The 16303-nt window shown below is 38.5% G+C and overlaps 1 long non-coding RNA gene across 1 annotated transcript in view; it reads left to right on the top strand.

Moving 5' to 3' along the window:
* The window catches only part of LOC123331517, a 97531-nt gene extending 84000 nt beyond the window's left edge, over window positions 1-13531 (top strand). Inside the window, exon 3 of the long non-coding RNA XR_006548183.1 lies at window positions 12383-13531. This is a non-coding gene — a long non-coding RNA (uncharacterized LOC123331517). The remainder of the gene's footprint in view (window positions 1-12382) is intronic.
* Window positions 13532-16303: the final 2772 nt, after the last annotated feature.

Below are 16303 nucleotides of genomic sequence, written 5' to 3'. Positions count from 1 at the left end.
ATTGTTTTGATGTGTGACATGTAGCTCACACCTTGCTTGGTAAATCTACGTAGATACCAGGGGTTGCTAATGGTAAAGAATCTGCCTGTCAAAGCCGGGATGCAAGAGATGTGGGTTCGATCCCTGAGTCAGGAAGATCCCCTGGAGGAGGGCATGGCAACTGACTCCACTATTCTTGCCTGCAGAATCCCATGGACAGAGGAGCCTGACAGGCCACAGTCCATTTGGCTGCATAGAGTCAAACACAACTGAAGTGACTTAGCACACATGCACCTTACTCAAATGCACAAGTACTACAGTCTATTCAAGGGAGGGGCATAAATAGAACCATTTGTACATTTACAAATTTGCCAAAGAAAACCATATGTGCTAACCATTCTTTGTTCTTAAGTGTGAAAAATAAGATCCTCAGATCTGAAAAAATTAAGAGCCTCAATGAGAAATACCAAGATAAACATAAAAGCTGACTGTAGAGGAAAGAAGATAACAAGTAAGAAAAACATCTGAGAATAAATATGCTTAGGTGATTAGATTTAAATTTGACACAAAAGAAAGAAGAGGAAAAAGAGGAGGAGGGGGTCTTTCCCAGTATGTAGAGTAGAAAGACTAACAAAAACTGTGAGGAAAAAATACAGAGTTCTAGAAAAAGAAAATTAAGAGAAAAGCAGGGGAGGAATTATTCAATATCAGAAGGATAAAGGGAGAGAGAATATGAACTAAAGTTAGAAGTCTAGAGTTAATGATTCAACAAGTGCCCAATATCCAATGAAATATATTTTCTTCAACTATCTTTGTGAAAAATGTAAAAATGCCAAGGATAAAGTTACTGTAGGTTTCCAAAGAAATGAAACAACTTATTTAAATAAATCAAACTGAGACTGAAATAGAAAATGTCAAATGACCTAATTTACCACTTAAAAGAGTTAGAAAAGGAGAGGGCAAAAAAACATAAAGTCAGCAGAAGGAAGGAAATAATAAAGATCAGAGTAAATCAGAGATTTAAAAAATGGGTAAAAAATCAATAAAACCAAGAACTGGTTCTTTGAAAGGTAAACAAGATTGATTGACAAATCTCTGACTAGACTCGCCAAGAAGAAAAGAGAGAAAACCCAAATAAACAAAATAAGAAATGAAAAGGAGACATAACAACCAAATACTGCAGAAACACAAAAAAATAAATAAGGGAATACTATGAACAATTATATGGCAACAAATTCAACAATTTAGAAGAGTGGACAAGCTTCTAGAAACATCATATGTGTGTTAGTTGCTCAGTCATGTTCAACTCTTTGCAACCCCATGGACTGTAGCCCATCAGACTCCTCTGTCCATGGAATTCTCCAGGCAAGAATTCTGGAGTGGGTTGCTGTTCCCTTCTCCAGGGGATCTTCCCAACCCAGGGATCAAATCCAGGTCTCCTGCATGCAGGCAGATTCTTTACCATCTGAGCCACCAGGGAAGCCCCAGAAACATACAGTCAAACAAAATCAAATCAAGTAGAAATAGATAATTTAAATAGACTTATCACTAAAAATGAAATCAGATCAGATCAGTCGCTCAGTCGTGTCCGACTCTTTGCAACCCCATGAATTGCAGCATGCCAGGCCTCCCTGTCCATCACCAACTCCTGGAGTTCACTGAGACTCACATCCATCGAGTCAGTGATGCCTTCCAGCCATCTCATCCTCTGTCATCCCCTTCTCCTCCTGCCCCCAATCCCTCCCAGCATCAGAGTCTTTTCCAATGAGTCAACTCTTGGCATGAGGTGGCCAAAGTACTGGAGTTTCAGCTTTAGCATCATTCCTTCCAAAGAAATCCCAGGGCTGATCTTCAGAATGGACTGATTGGATCTCCTTGCATCTAAGGGACTCTCAAGAGTCTTCTCCAATCTGTAATTTAAAACCTCCCTACAAACAAAAGTCTAGGACTAGGCTTCATAGGTGAATTCTACCAAATATACAAAGAAGAACTTATACTTATCCTTCTTAATTCCTCTAATAGATTATAAAGAAGGGAACACACTCAAAGACATTCTCTGAAGCCAGCATCACCCTGATATCAAAACCAGACAAAGGCACTATCAAAAAAGAAAATTATAAGTCAGTAGCTGTGATAAATATATATGCAGAAATTCTCAACAAAATATTAGCAAAGAAATTTAACAACACATTAAAATAATCATACACCATGATTAAACAGGATTTATCTCAAGGATGCAGTAATTTTTCAATATCTGTAACATGAAAGCACAATCTATGGAATAAGAGAAAATATTTGAAAATTTTATGACTGATAAGGGCTATACGAATAGCTCATATGACTCAATGAATAAAAACTAACCTAATTGAAATATGGGCAGAAGACCTAAATAAGCATTTCTCCAAAGAAATACAGATGGCCAAGAGGCATGTCAAAAAATGCTCACTATCATTAATTATTAGAGAAGGCAAATCAAAGCTACAAATGAGCTACCATCTTGCACTGGCCATCATGAACAACTATACAAATAACAAATGCTGGAGAGAGAGTGAATAAAAGGGAACTCTCCTACACTATTGGTGGGAATATAAGTTGGTACAGACCCTATGGAAAACTGTATGGAGATTCCTAAGAAAACTAAAAATAGAATAACCTTATGATCTAGAAAACCTACTCCTGGGCATACATCCAGAAAAAAACTCTAGTTCAAAGAGATACATGTACCCTATGTTATAGTAGCTCTATTCATAATAGCTAAGACGTAAGCATATTTTAATTTCATGGCTGCAATCACCATCTGCAGTGATTTTGGAGCCCAGAAAAATAAAATCTGCCACTGTTTCCCCATCTATTTGCCATGAAGTGATGGGACTGGATGCCATGATCTTCGTTTTCTGAATGTTGAGCTTTAAGCCAACTTCTTCACTCTCCTCTTTCACTTTTATCAAGAGGCTCTTTAGTTCTTCTTCACTTTCTGCCTTAAGGGTGGTGTCATCTGCATATCTGAGGTTACTGATATTTCTCTCGACAATCTTGATTCCAGCTTGTGCTTCTTTCAGCCCAGAGTTTCTCATGATGTATTCTGCATATAAGTTAAATAAGCAGGGGGACGATATACAGCCTTGACGTCCTCCTTTTCCTATTTGGAACCAGTGTGTTGTTCCATGTCCAGTTCTAACTGTTGCTTCCTGACCTGCATACAGGTTTCTCAAGAGGCAGGTCAGGTGGTCTGGTATTCCCATCTCTTTAAGAATTTTCCACAGTTTATTGTGATCCACATAGTCAAAGCCTGTTCAAATGCTTGGAAGCATGGTTGAAGTGGTTAAATTTTTCACCAATGTCTACTTGCATAATTTGTAACATTTTTTAGCAAAACTAAGGAAAGTATTACATTAGTTGAAATGATTTCACTGTGCAAACTTTGCTTGTCAGTTGACAGAGAAGATTCTGATGATTCTCAAGATTTATGATGATTTCCAAGACATTTAATCTGTTAATTAAAGAGGATTTGGGAGATAGATGGGCCAACTTAGCCTAACTGGTTAAAAATGCACTGCTTTAAAAACTGCTAAATACGGAATTGAGTAAATATAAACATTCTCCACATTGAGCACAAGGCCCATGTGTGGTCCTTGGATCGGGAACATAGTGTCAAGTCAATGGAGCAAATTTTCATAAAGCAAAATATAGAAACTTTATACTATATATATATATATATAGTTAACAAAAGTTAGCTATTGACCCATGTTCTTGATGTACTATTAACTGCTTTAAGCCAGTTATCAGTCTGAACTGAATCCATATAAGTGGTTTTAAGAACTGATCTAACTATGATAATTTGGTCAGATACATTGGTCTAGTACATGACAGTGAGTGTTACTGATTCCTTTCAGTCTCTCCTGATTTCACCAGTGGTTATAAGAAATGAGATTCATGTGTTAACCATTATATAAATAAATACACACACACACACACACACACATATATATATATGTAAACATGAACAAGGTTCTGTTAATCTACTGCAATGACTAGAATCCACACATGACTCTTGAGAACTTATAAAGTAGAGGCTAGTACTCTTACCTGGAAAATCCCATGGACGGAGGAGCCTGGTAGGCTGCAGTCCATGGGGTCACTAAGAGTCGGACATGACTGAGCGACTTCACTTTCACTTTTCACTTTCATGCATTGGAGAAGGAAATGGCAACCCACTCCAGTGTTCTTGCCTGGAGAATCCCAGGGATGGAGGAGCCTGGTGGGCTGCCATCTATGGGGTCTCACAGAGTCAGACACAACTGAAATGACTTGGCATCAGCAGCAGTTGCCTAAAAACTAGTGTTCTCCAGAGCAGAGCTGCTCATTGCACTTTTGTACTATTTAAAGTATGTTAGAAAAATTTTAATCTAATGGTATATTTGAAAAAGTAAAGACATTTAAAAACATGAATTTAGCCCTTATAGAATTTAATTTTTTGGATGATTCTATCAATACAAAGAAATACAGGAAAATAATAGAATGGGAAAGACTAGAGACCCCTTCAAGAAAATTAGAAATACCAAGGGAACATTTCATGCAAAGATGGGCTTGATAAAGGACAGAAATGGTATGGACCTAACAGAAGCAGAAGATATTAAGAAGAGGTGTCAAGAATACAGAGAAGAACTGTACAAAAAAGATCTTTACGACCCAGATAATCACGATGGTATGATCACTCACCTAGAGCCAGACATTCTGGAATGTGGAGTCAAGTGGGCCTTAGAAAGCATCACTACGAACAAAGCTAGTGGAGGTGATGGAATTCCAGTTGAGCTATTTCAAATCCTGGAAGATGATGCTGTGAAAGTGCTGCACTCAATATGCCAGCAAATTTGGAAAATGCAGCAGTGACCGCAGGACTGGAAAAGGTCAGTTTTCATTCCAATCCCAAAGAAAGGCAATGCCAAAGAATGCTCAAACTACTACACAATTGCACCAATCTCACACGCTAGTAAAGTAATGCTCAAAATTCTCCAAGCCAGGCTTTAGCAATACGTGAACCATGAATTTCCAGATGTTCAAGCTGGTTTTAGAAAAGGCAGAGGAACCAGGGATCAAATTGCCAACATTCTCTGGATCATTGAAAAAGCAAGAGAGTTCTAGAAAAACATCTATTTCTGCTTTATTGACTGTGCTAAAGCCTTTGACAGCATAGATCACAAAAAACTGTGGAAAATTCTGAAAGAGATGGGAATATCAGACCACCTGACCTGCCTCTTGAGAAATTTGTATGCAGGTCAGGAAGCAGCAGTTAGAACTGGACATGGAACAACAGACTGGTTCCATATAGGAAAAGGAGTTCGTCAAGGCTGTATATTGTCACCCTGCTTATTTAACTTATATGCAGAGTACATCATGAGAAACACTGGGCTGGAAGAAGCACAAGCTGGAATCAAGATTGCCAGGAGAAATATCAATAACCTCAGATATGCAGATGACACCACTCATATGGTAGAAAGTGAAGAGGAACTAAAAAGTCTCAATGAAAGTGAAAGAGGAGGGTGAAGAAGTTGGCTTAAAGCTCAACATTCAGAAAACTTAGATCATAGCATCTGGTCCCATCACTTCAAGGGAAATAGATGGGAAAACAGTGGAAACAGTGTCAGACTTTATTTTTGAGGGCTCCAAAATCACTGCAGATGGTGATTGCAGCCATGAAATTAAAAGATGCTTACTCCTTGGAAGGAAAGTTATGACCAACCTAGATAGCATATTCAAAAGCAGAGACATTACTTTGCCAACAAAGGTCCATCTAGTCAAAGCTATGGTTTTTCCAGTGGTCCTGTATGGATGTGAAAGTTAGACTATGAAGAAAGCTGAGTGCCAAAGCATTGATGCTTTTGAACTGTGGTGCTGGAGAAGACTCTTGAGAGTCCCTTGAACTGCAAAGAGATCCAACCAGTCCATTCTAAAGGAGACCAGTCCTCGATGTTCATTGGAAGGACAGATGCTGAGGCTGAAATCCAATAATTTGGCCACCTCATGCGAAGAGTTGACTCATTGGAAAAGACTCTGATGCTGGAAGGGATTGGGGACAGGAGGAGAAGTGGACGACAGAAGATGAGATGGATGGATGGCATCACTGACTCGATGCACATGAGTTTGGGTGAACTCTGGGAGTTGGTGATGGACAGGGAGGCCTGGCATGCTGTGATTCATGGGGTCGCAAAGAGTCGGACACGATTGAGCAACTGAACTGAACTGAACTGATACTTATCCTGATGTAAAGATGTTAGCAGACCATTTCAGACAAGAAGGATTTTCAAATACAGTTTATTCTTTTTCGAATCTGTACAGTGCTTTGGAGATAAAGCTTGTGAGGCAGATATTATAACTAGAATTCCAGTTTAGAAATGCAAACTAAATTGAGTAACAAGAAGTTATCTGACCACTCTCATGGATGGTAATCTATCATTAAATACCTGGACATCTGAGTCAGGGTTATAAAATAGGAGGAATTATAAAAATGGTCTACAGTTTGCTAAGGAGATTGCGATGCACTTTGAGTGCTTCATCTCATTTAGTCCTGTGCACAAATTCCTGAGGTGAATGGGTTTGAGTATTTCACATATCAGGGGAAAAGGCCACAGACTGGTAAGTGACCACAGACTGGTAAGTGGCTTACCCAGGACGCACTCAGCGAGTGAGTGTCTGAAACAAGATTTGAACTGAGGTTTTCTGGCTAGAGTACATAGTCTTTCCTTAGCCTCTCTCTGCTTCCAGAAATAGAATTTCGAGAATGTACCAGAAACATAATTTCCCAGCATCAGAGTCTTTTCCAGTGAGTCGGTTCTTCACATCAGGTGGCCAAAGTATTGGAGTTTCAGCTTTAGCATCAGTCCTTCCAATGAATATTCAGGACTGATTTCCTTTATGATTGACTGGTTGGATCTCCTTGCAGTCCAAGGGATTCAAGTGCCTTCTACAACACCACAATTCAGAAGCATCAATTCTTCAAGGCTCAGCTTTGTTTATAGTCCAACTCTCACATTCATACATGACTACTGGAAAAACCATACCTTTGACTAGATGGACCTTTGTTGATAAAGTAATGTATCTGCTTTTTAACTGTCTAGGTTGGTCATACTCTTGCCTGGAAAATCCCACAGTTGGAGGAGCCTGGTAGGCTGCAGTCCATGGGGTCGCAAAGAGTCGGACACGACTGAATGACTTCACTTTCACTTTTCACTTTCATGCATTGGAGAAGGAAATGGCAACCCACTCCAGTGTTCTTGCCTGGAGAATCCCAGGGACGGGGGAGCCTGGTGGGCTGCCGTCTATGGGGTCACACAAAGTCGGACACGACTGAAGTAACTTAGCAGCAGCAGGTTGGTCATAGCTTTTCTTCTAAGGAGAAAGCCTCTAATTTTCTGTCCCCTTAATTTTATTTTTCTTTACAGCACTTTATAGTATTTACACTGATATACTGTATCGTATTCTGCCTTTTTTTAAAAAAATGTGTAGTCCCACTAGAGTGTAAGCTCCATAAGAACCTGGATTGTGTCTGTTTTGTTCACAGATATATTGTGAACATGACATGAGACAGTCATGAGACACTCAGTGGACATTTAGCTGGTGCTGGAAAAACATCCTGAATGTATAAAAGATTTTATCTTATGTTACCACTTGGATACAAAATAGTTACTTTTACAAAGAGAGCTCAACCTGGTGCTCCGTGACAACCTAGATGGGTGGGATGGAGTGGACAGCAGGAGGGAGGTTCAAGAGGATGGGGACATATATGTACCTATGGCTGATTCATGTTGATGTATGGCAGAAACCAATACAACCTTGTCAAACAATTATCCTTCAATTTTAGGAACAAAAAAAGAAATAGTTATTTTTACACTTGAATAGCCACGGACAGTACCTTTAAAACAAACCAGATGTTGATGCTAAGTAGAAATGGTTGGGAGAAAGTGGAAGGTTCCCCATAATGTGTGTAACTTTGGGAAAGAAATACTTGAAGATTATACCCAACAAAGGCTTACAGAGGGAGCAGGAGGTAAACCAATATTTTACAATACAATATTTTAAAATATTAAGTAAATGAGAGTCACTCAGTTGTGTCCAACTCTGCAACCCCATGGATTATACAGTCCATGGAATTCTCCAGGCCAGAGTACCAAGGTGGGTAACTGTTCCCTTCTCCAGGGGATCTTCCCAAGCCAGGGATCAAACCCAGGTCTCCTGCATTGCAGGCAGATTCTCTATATAAAGGCGGACCATTTATTCTAAATTCTCATGTCTTTGTACATTGTGGCTATAGTAACCAGCAACGTAATCTTGCATTATCATCTCGATGTACAAATGTATTTCAGTTCTCTATACTACTACAAGAGGGATCTACCTCAGCACCAGCCTAATATTAAATGTGTCAGTTTCCTTCCTGTTACCTACTCTTAGATTTTGCTGTATTTTACACTTAATATTAAAAGTTTCTTAGAATATGCTCTTACAATGGAAAACTATATTTTATGCAATTTTTCTTTGCACTGGTGTTTTAAATGTTATAATATTGAAAATACATTGAAAGCCTATGCTAGCATATAAGCACACGCTGCAGAGTTTTGTTTTTCAAAGATGTATTATACAGCAATGGTACATGGAGGACATAATTTCTCACATAGTACCGACTTAAGGAGTTGAAAGAATAGTGCTTTATGGTGGGGCTTCGTGTAGTGTAAACGTAACTAAGATTACTATTTATTTCACTTGCCCAATTTGATCAACTGGTGAAATTTACTAGCTGATCATAGAGCTAAGAGGGTAATAATGATTATTAACAGCAACAAGGGAGTTTCAGAGAAACTAAACAAAATGAAATACACTTTAATTTGATGTTGCTCTAGAGTCTGGAAAAGTAAGTAGTGTATATTTATGCTGGCTAAAAAATGAGCCAAAACACCACAACCTTCAGTCAATTGCATTATAAAATAGAATGTATATAGTTACATTAAGATGGTAGTACATGCCACTTACATGCTACTTAAAATCTCACATTGTTACATGGTACCACAATCCATAGCCTTACAGCAAAACAACTCAATGTAAATAACTAAAATCTCCAAGAATCAAGATGAAGAATTATGCGGTGAAACTCATGAGCACCTGTATTTTGTCACCCCAAAAGTTACAATTCCATTCCTACTTCTAGGGCTGGAAGCAAGTAGCTATGGATTAGACAACACTGTGTGAATGAGTTTCTTTTGCTACAGTCATATGTCTCATCTTATAACCAATATGTCAATGTACACAGGAAAGTCAAACTACCTGAGTCTAATTCCTGAATTCAGGATTTACTACAATTAATTGTGTCACTTTGAGGAAAAAAAAGAACATTTTTGGACCTTGGTTTATTATTTGTAGGAAAGAGAACATAGTTCTGCTGCCTTGGGTTGCTGTGAAAATTAAGTAACAAAATCCTTGAAAACTTCTAAATTCTTGCAGTGTAGTCAGTATAGTAAGCACTCAAAAACTGTTAAATGTTTTTATTCATACCCAAGGCAACATATTCTCAGAGCATTATCACTAAGTTGTATGCGCAACAAATCTGCTTTGTTCCTAATACCTTTGTCCTATTATATAGAAACATGCTTGGAAACTCCAAAAACATTCCATGCTAGGTTTACACCAAATTTAGTTTATCTATATGGGCATTCTTTTTCATATATCTTTTTTAGAATTACTACTTTTATTGCCCTATACATCTTGCTGACCTATTATAGAACGTAGAGTGACAAAATTTTAGATGAATGAAAAATTCCAATTTTAGACACTTTTGGTAAGCATCCATCTATAACTAAGACCTAATTAAGTGGGATATAACCAATCCTTACAGAAGTACTTTTTTTAATTTTTGGTAAACATTTCTCATCTACTCTGTTTCCATTGCTATGACCATGTTTCCATCTCACTCTTTCTCTGTTCATTCCTTTCAATTCACATATTAACTGAAAACAAATATTACTATATGGCACCCCACTCCAGTATCTTGCCTGGAAAATCCCATGGACAGAGGAGCCTGGTAGGCTGCAGTCCATGGGGTTGCTAACAGTCAGACAGGACTGAGCGACTTCACTTTCACTTTTCACTTTCATGCATTGGACAAGGAAATGGCAACCCACTCCAGTGTTCTTGCCTGGAGAATCCCAGGGATGGGGGAGCCTGGTGGGCTGCCGTCTATGGGGCGCACAGAGTCGGACACGACTGAAGCGACTTAGCAGCAGCAGCAGCAACTCATAATTAAGACAATTCAGTAACTGCCCATTGATCTAAAGATAAGCACTGTAAGACCTTTCAGGTCTATCTCCTTCCAGTTGCTTTGGCTTCTGGAAACAGGATCACAACTGCTTCCTGCTCTCAGCCTTGCTTGCTCCCCTTCAATCCCTCCAGCCCACTGTGACTTTCCTGCCACCAGATTGTCCAAGTGCTCTTTATTTCTGATTTCTCTCACAGCACTTTTCTTCCTCTTCTACAAGGTCATATTCCATAAAGCAAGCAGTGGCAACACTCTCTGTCTCTCCTATATATGTATTGTGTGTGTGTGTGTGTATAATTGCATCTTAAAAATAATGAAATACCCCTCCCTAATTAAACTGTAAGCTTCATGAGGGCAGAAACTGTATCTGTCTTTGTGCTGCTTTTTTTTTTAATATAAATTTATTTATTTTAATTGGAGGTTAATTACTTTACAATATTGTATTGGTTTTTTTATATTCAGTGCATGGCATAATCCCTGGCATACACTAACAAAACCATGTTGAATGTCCAATAATATCTGATAATATACATATAATACAATATATGTATTGAATATCTGATAATATTATATCTGATAATATATAGCATGCTGTGCTTAGTCACACAGTCATGTCCGACTCTTTGTGACCCCATGAACTGTAGCCCACCAGGCTCCTCTGTCCATGGGGATTCTCCAGGCAAGAATATTGGAGTAGGTTGCCACGCCCTCCTCCAGAGGATTTTTCCAACCCAGGGATCGAACCCAGGTTTCCCACATTGCAGGCAGATTCTCTACTGTCTGAGCCACCAGGGAAGCCCAAGAATACCGGAGTGGGTAACCTATCCCTTCTCCAGGGGATCGTCCTGACCCAGAGATCGAACTGGGGTCTCCTGATTTGCAGGCAGATCTTTACTAGCGGAGCTAACAGGGAAGCCCAGTGAAGTGTTAGTCACTCAGTTGAGTCTGACTCTTTGAGACCTCTATGGACTGTAGCCCATCAGGCTCCTCTGTCCATGGAATTCTCCAAATTACTGGTGTGGGTTTCCATTTCCTTCTCCAAGATAGTAGGATAACTTCTTTTTTTTTTTTTTTTTTTACATGAAATGGGAACACCTCCAAGTGCCTTCTAAATGTCTTCACTTAGGAATTCCTTGATCAGAATATACATGTAGTTTACTTTTATTTACTCTACATCAGCTAAATAATATCTTTCATATAGCAGATTTTTATTAGCTGCCTTAATTATTTTCCAAATAACATGGGGTAAATAAGCAAATCAAAACTCAGTGCACAGTTAATTTTGATAAATACACTGCAAATTTGAAGTGGTTTTTTTGCCACAAAAACACAACTTTTCAAACTACACATATTCCAGAAAATTTTCCTTACCAAGTTCCTTATAGCTATCAAATTACATTGCTATTTCCCTGATCAATTAAAATTTTGAACATTAAGTACTTTTTTTTTTTTACTCTTTGTTTTGAATTTGTTTTGAATTTAGCCTCATATTCAGTCAATAGTTATGTTCAAACATGATTTCTCTTCATCACTACTTCATTACTTTATAGATGTTCAACACTAAGGACACAGATATGTCTTCCTCCCACAAGAGATATTCTCTTCCCTTTACAATTCTCATTTCAGTCTCCTGAAAGTTCAGAGCACAAATCTCATTCTATTTTATGTTATTATCTTTACAAAAATTTCCCTCTTTTATCAACCATTGATACCCATCATCATAATATAGACCTGTTATTACCATTAGAACCCATCTGCAATATCAATTTTAAGCACCCAGCCCTAAAACCATCACATCCTATGTCTTAGCTATATCCCATAAATATCCTTTTCCAACAGTTGTTCCACCTCACTGGGAACTAAACGCCATGAATCCCACCAATTTTTCATGGGCAATCACCTTGCTTCTGTGTTTATTTCCTACCTCCCTCTATTAAATTCCACCATTTACCATTATAATTTATCCTGAGAATCTGAGAATATACTCTTGTCTTAATCTTCCTCATAGTACTCATCTGGGAAAACCTCAAACCTGATTAAACCCAAACATCTGCTAAGTCTGTGTGTGGTAAAGAGATCCCCATGTTCTTCCCTTTCTTTCAGAGAAGCTGAGTGGTTTGCTTGCCCAACAGAAGTGTCATTCTTCTGTTCTTCTGAGATTAGGCCAAGGACACCTTGCATCTTTCCCCAAGATTTCTTGGAATACTTGCTCTTGGAAACCAGCTACCAAGCTGTGAGAAAGCCCAAGTGATCCTGTAGAAAAGCTTATGGGGAGAGGGACTACTGATCCAGCAATATTGGCCCACTGAGATCCTGGCAGGAGTCACCCACTTACCAGTCTTGAGTAAGCCACTTTGGCAATGGGTCCTCCACACCACGTGAACTACCAAAGCTGATGCTGAACGAAGCAGAGATGAGCCATACTTTCTGAGCTCTGCTTAAAATTCACATCTGTGAGCAAAATAATCATTGTTGCAATTTTAAGCCATTAAGTATTGAAGTGGTTTGTTCAGTACTAATCAATAACCAGAATATCTTGCCTGCATGCATGCAGATTAACACCACTAGAGAAAAAAGCACAATCATGCTGACTGGCTTTGATTTAAATCTTGCTCACAAAACTGCAGCAGCTTTTAAGGCTTTCCAGCAGTAACACTGCATTGCCTTATCCACTCACTTTTTTAAAAGAATGTCACCTATCTGCTTACTTTCTTACTTTCTTAAAAGAATGTATCTTATATTTTCCTCTCTCCTCAAACCTGAAACACCTTTCTTTCCCTTTATTTCCTAACCTTGTTTCCTGTTTTCTGATAAAGAAAAAGCACTTGGCACATAATTTTCACAACCTCCTATCATCACTTCTACCTCCTAGTTGCTTATAGAACAAAATTATTTTCTTTTTATTAATTTTCCTACTCCTTCTCAGTCTGCTTTTTTGTTCTACCTCTTCTCCCTTTACTTGTATCTTTAGAATTACTGAAGGGAAAATCCATGGACTCTTTCATCTCTACTCATACTCACTCTCTTGGTGGCCCCATTCAGCCTTATGGCTTTAAATATCACTGAAATGACACAGCTTGATTTATAGACATAGCTCAAAGATATTGTGGGGTTTGATTCAGATAATGGAAATAAAGCAAATGTTGCAATAAAAGAAAGCACACAGATTTTTTGGTTTTACAGTAATTATAAAAATTATGCTTAGAAGACTCTTGAGAGTCCCTTGGACTGCAAGGAGATCCAACCAGTCCATTCTGAAGGAGATCGGCCCTGGGATTTCTTTGGAAGGAATGATGCTGAAGCTGAAACTCCAGTACTTTGGCCACCTCATGCGAAGAGTTGACTCATTGGAAAAGACTCGGATGCTGGGAGGGATTGGGGGCAAGAGGAGAAGGGGATGACAGAGGATGAGATGGCTGGATGGCATCACCGACTCGTTGGACGTGAGTCTGAGTGAACTCCGGGAGTTGGTGATGGACAGGGAGGCCTGGCGTGCTGCGATTCATGGGGTTGCAAAGAGTCGGACACGACTGAGCGACTGATCTGATCTGATCTGATACTATACTGTAGTTTATTAAGTGGGCATAAGCATTATGCCTAAAAATGTACATACCTTAATTAAAATATAATTTACTGCTAAAAAATGCTAACAATTATTTGAGTCTTCCCCAAGTCACAATCTTTTTTGCTGGTAAAGGATCTTGCCTCAATATTGATCTTGCCTACTGATTGATTAGGGTAGTAGTAGCTGAAGGTTGGGGTGATTATGGCAATTTCTTAAAGCAACAATGAAGTATGCGAAATCTTCATTTCATGAACAATTTCTGCGTAGCATGCAATGCTGTTTGATAGCATTTTATACACAGAAGAACTTCCTTCAAATTTGGAGTCAATCCTCTCAAACCTTCTCTCTGCTTAAGCAACTGTTTATGTAATTGTCTAAACTATTTGCTGTCATTTCAACAGTCTTCACAGCATCTTCACCAGGAAAAGCTTCCATCTCAAGAAACCAATTTCTTCACTTTTCATAGAAAGCAATCCCTAATCTATTCAAGTTTTAACATGATACTGTAGCAATTCAGTCACTTTTTCAGGCTCCATTTCTAGTTCTAGTTTCTTGCCATTTCTAACACATCTGCAGTTAATTCCTCTGCAGAAGTCTTGAACCCTTCAAAGTCGTGCATGAGGACTGGAATTAACTGCTTTCAAACTCCTATTAATATTGATATTGTCACCTCTTACCATGAATAACAAATGTTCTTTATGGCAGCTAGACTGATGATTCCCCAAATTTTTTCAGTTTACTTTGCCCAGATCTACCAGAGGAATCACTAGTTATGACAGCATAAATACAAAATGTATTTGTTAAATAATAAGACTTGAAAGTCAAAATTACTCATTGACCCATGGGTTGCAAAATGGGTGTTTTGTTAGCAGGCATGAAAACAACATTAATTTCATTAAACATCTTCAGCAGACCTTCTGAGTGTCCAGGTTTATTGTCAAAAAGGAGTCATACTTTGAAAGCAATTATTTTTTTCTGAGCAGTAGGTCTCAATAATGGGCTTAAAATATTAAGCAAACTATGCTATCAACAGATAGTGTCATTCAAACTTTGCTGTTCCACTTATAGACTACAGGCAGAGTAGATTTAGCATAATTCTTAAAGGCCCTAGAATTTTCAAATATCCCACAAACCATGCTTCAACCTAGTCACCAGTGCATTAGCCACTAATAAGAAAGTCAATCTTTCCTTTGAAGTTTTGAAGCTCTGCATTGACATCTCCTTTCTGGCTATGAAAATCCTAGATAGCATCTTCCAATAGAGGGATATTTTGTCTGAATTGAAAACCTGTTGTTTACTATAGTCACCTTTGTTAATGGCCTTAACTAGAACTTCTGGATACCTTGCTGTGGTTTCTTCATCAGCACTTGCTGTTTCACCTTGCAATTTCATGTTATAGAGACAGTTTATTTCCTTAAACTTCAGGAACCAACCTCTGCTAGTGTCAACCGTTTCTTACATAGTTTCCTCAACTCTCTCAACCTTTGTAGAATTGAAGAGAACTAAGGCCTTGCTTTGGGTTATGCTGTGACTTAAGGGATGGTTGTGGCTGGTTTGATATTCTATCTAGACCACTAAAACTTTCTGCATAGCAATAATAAAGCTATTTATCTTATGATTTGTGTGCTCACTGGAGTAGCACTTTTGATTTCCTTCAGGAAATTTTCCTTTACATGCACAATTTGACTGTTTGGCACAAGAGGCCTAGCTTTTGGCCTGTTGCAGCTTTTGACATGCCTTCCTGATTAAGCTTAATCATTTCTAGCTTTTGATTTAAAATGAGAGATATATAACCATTCTTTGTACTTGAACACTTAGAGACCATTATAGGATTATTGTAATGAGCCTAATTTCAATATTCTTGTATCTCAGAAATAGGGAGGCCGGAAGCACTATACAGTCAGCAAAAACAAGACCAGGAGCTGACTGTGGCTCAGATCATGAACTCCTTATTGCCAAATTCAGACTGAAATTGAAGAAAGTAGGGAAAACCACTAGACCATTCAGGTATGACCTAAATCAAATCTCTTACGATTATACAGTGGAAGTGAGAAATAGATTTAAGGGCCTAGATCTGATAGATAGAGTGCCTGAAGAACTATGGAATGAGGTTCGTGACATTGTACAAGAGACAGGGATCAAGACCATTCTCATAGAAAAGAAATGCAAAGAAGCAAAATGGCTGTCTGGGGAGGCCTTACAAATAGCTGTGAAAAGAAGAGAAGCGAAAAGCAAAGGAGAAAAGGAAAGATATAAACATCTGAATGCAGAGTTCCAACGAATAGCAAGAAGAGATAAGAAAGCCTTCTTTAGCGATCAATGCAAAGAAATAGAGGAAAACAACAGAATGGGAAAGACTAGGGATCTCTTCAAGAAAATCAGAGATACCAAAGGAACATTTCATGCAAAGATGAGCTCAATAAAGGACAGAAATGGTATGGACCTAACAGAAGCAGAAG

The sequence above is a fragment of the Bubalus bubalis genome, chromosome 2, assembly GCF_019923935.1.
Source record: "Bubalus bubalis isolate 160015118507 breed Murrah chromosome 2, NDDB_SH_1, whole genome shotgun sequence".
NCBI lineage: Eukaryota > Metazoa > Chordata > Mammalia > Artiodactyla > Bovidae > Bubalus > Bubalus bubalis.
This window is presented reverse-complemented; position numbering and strand designations above follow the sequence as displayed.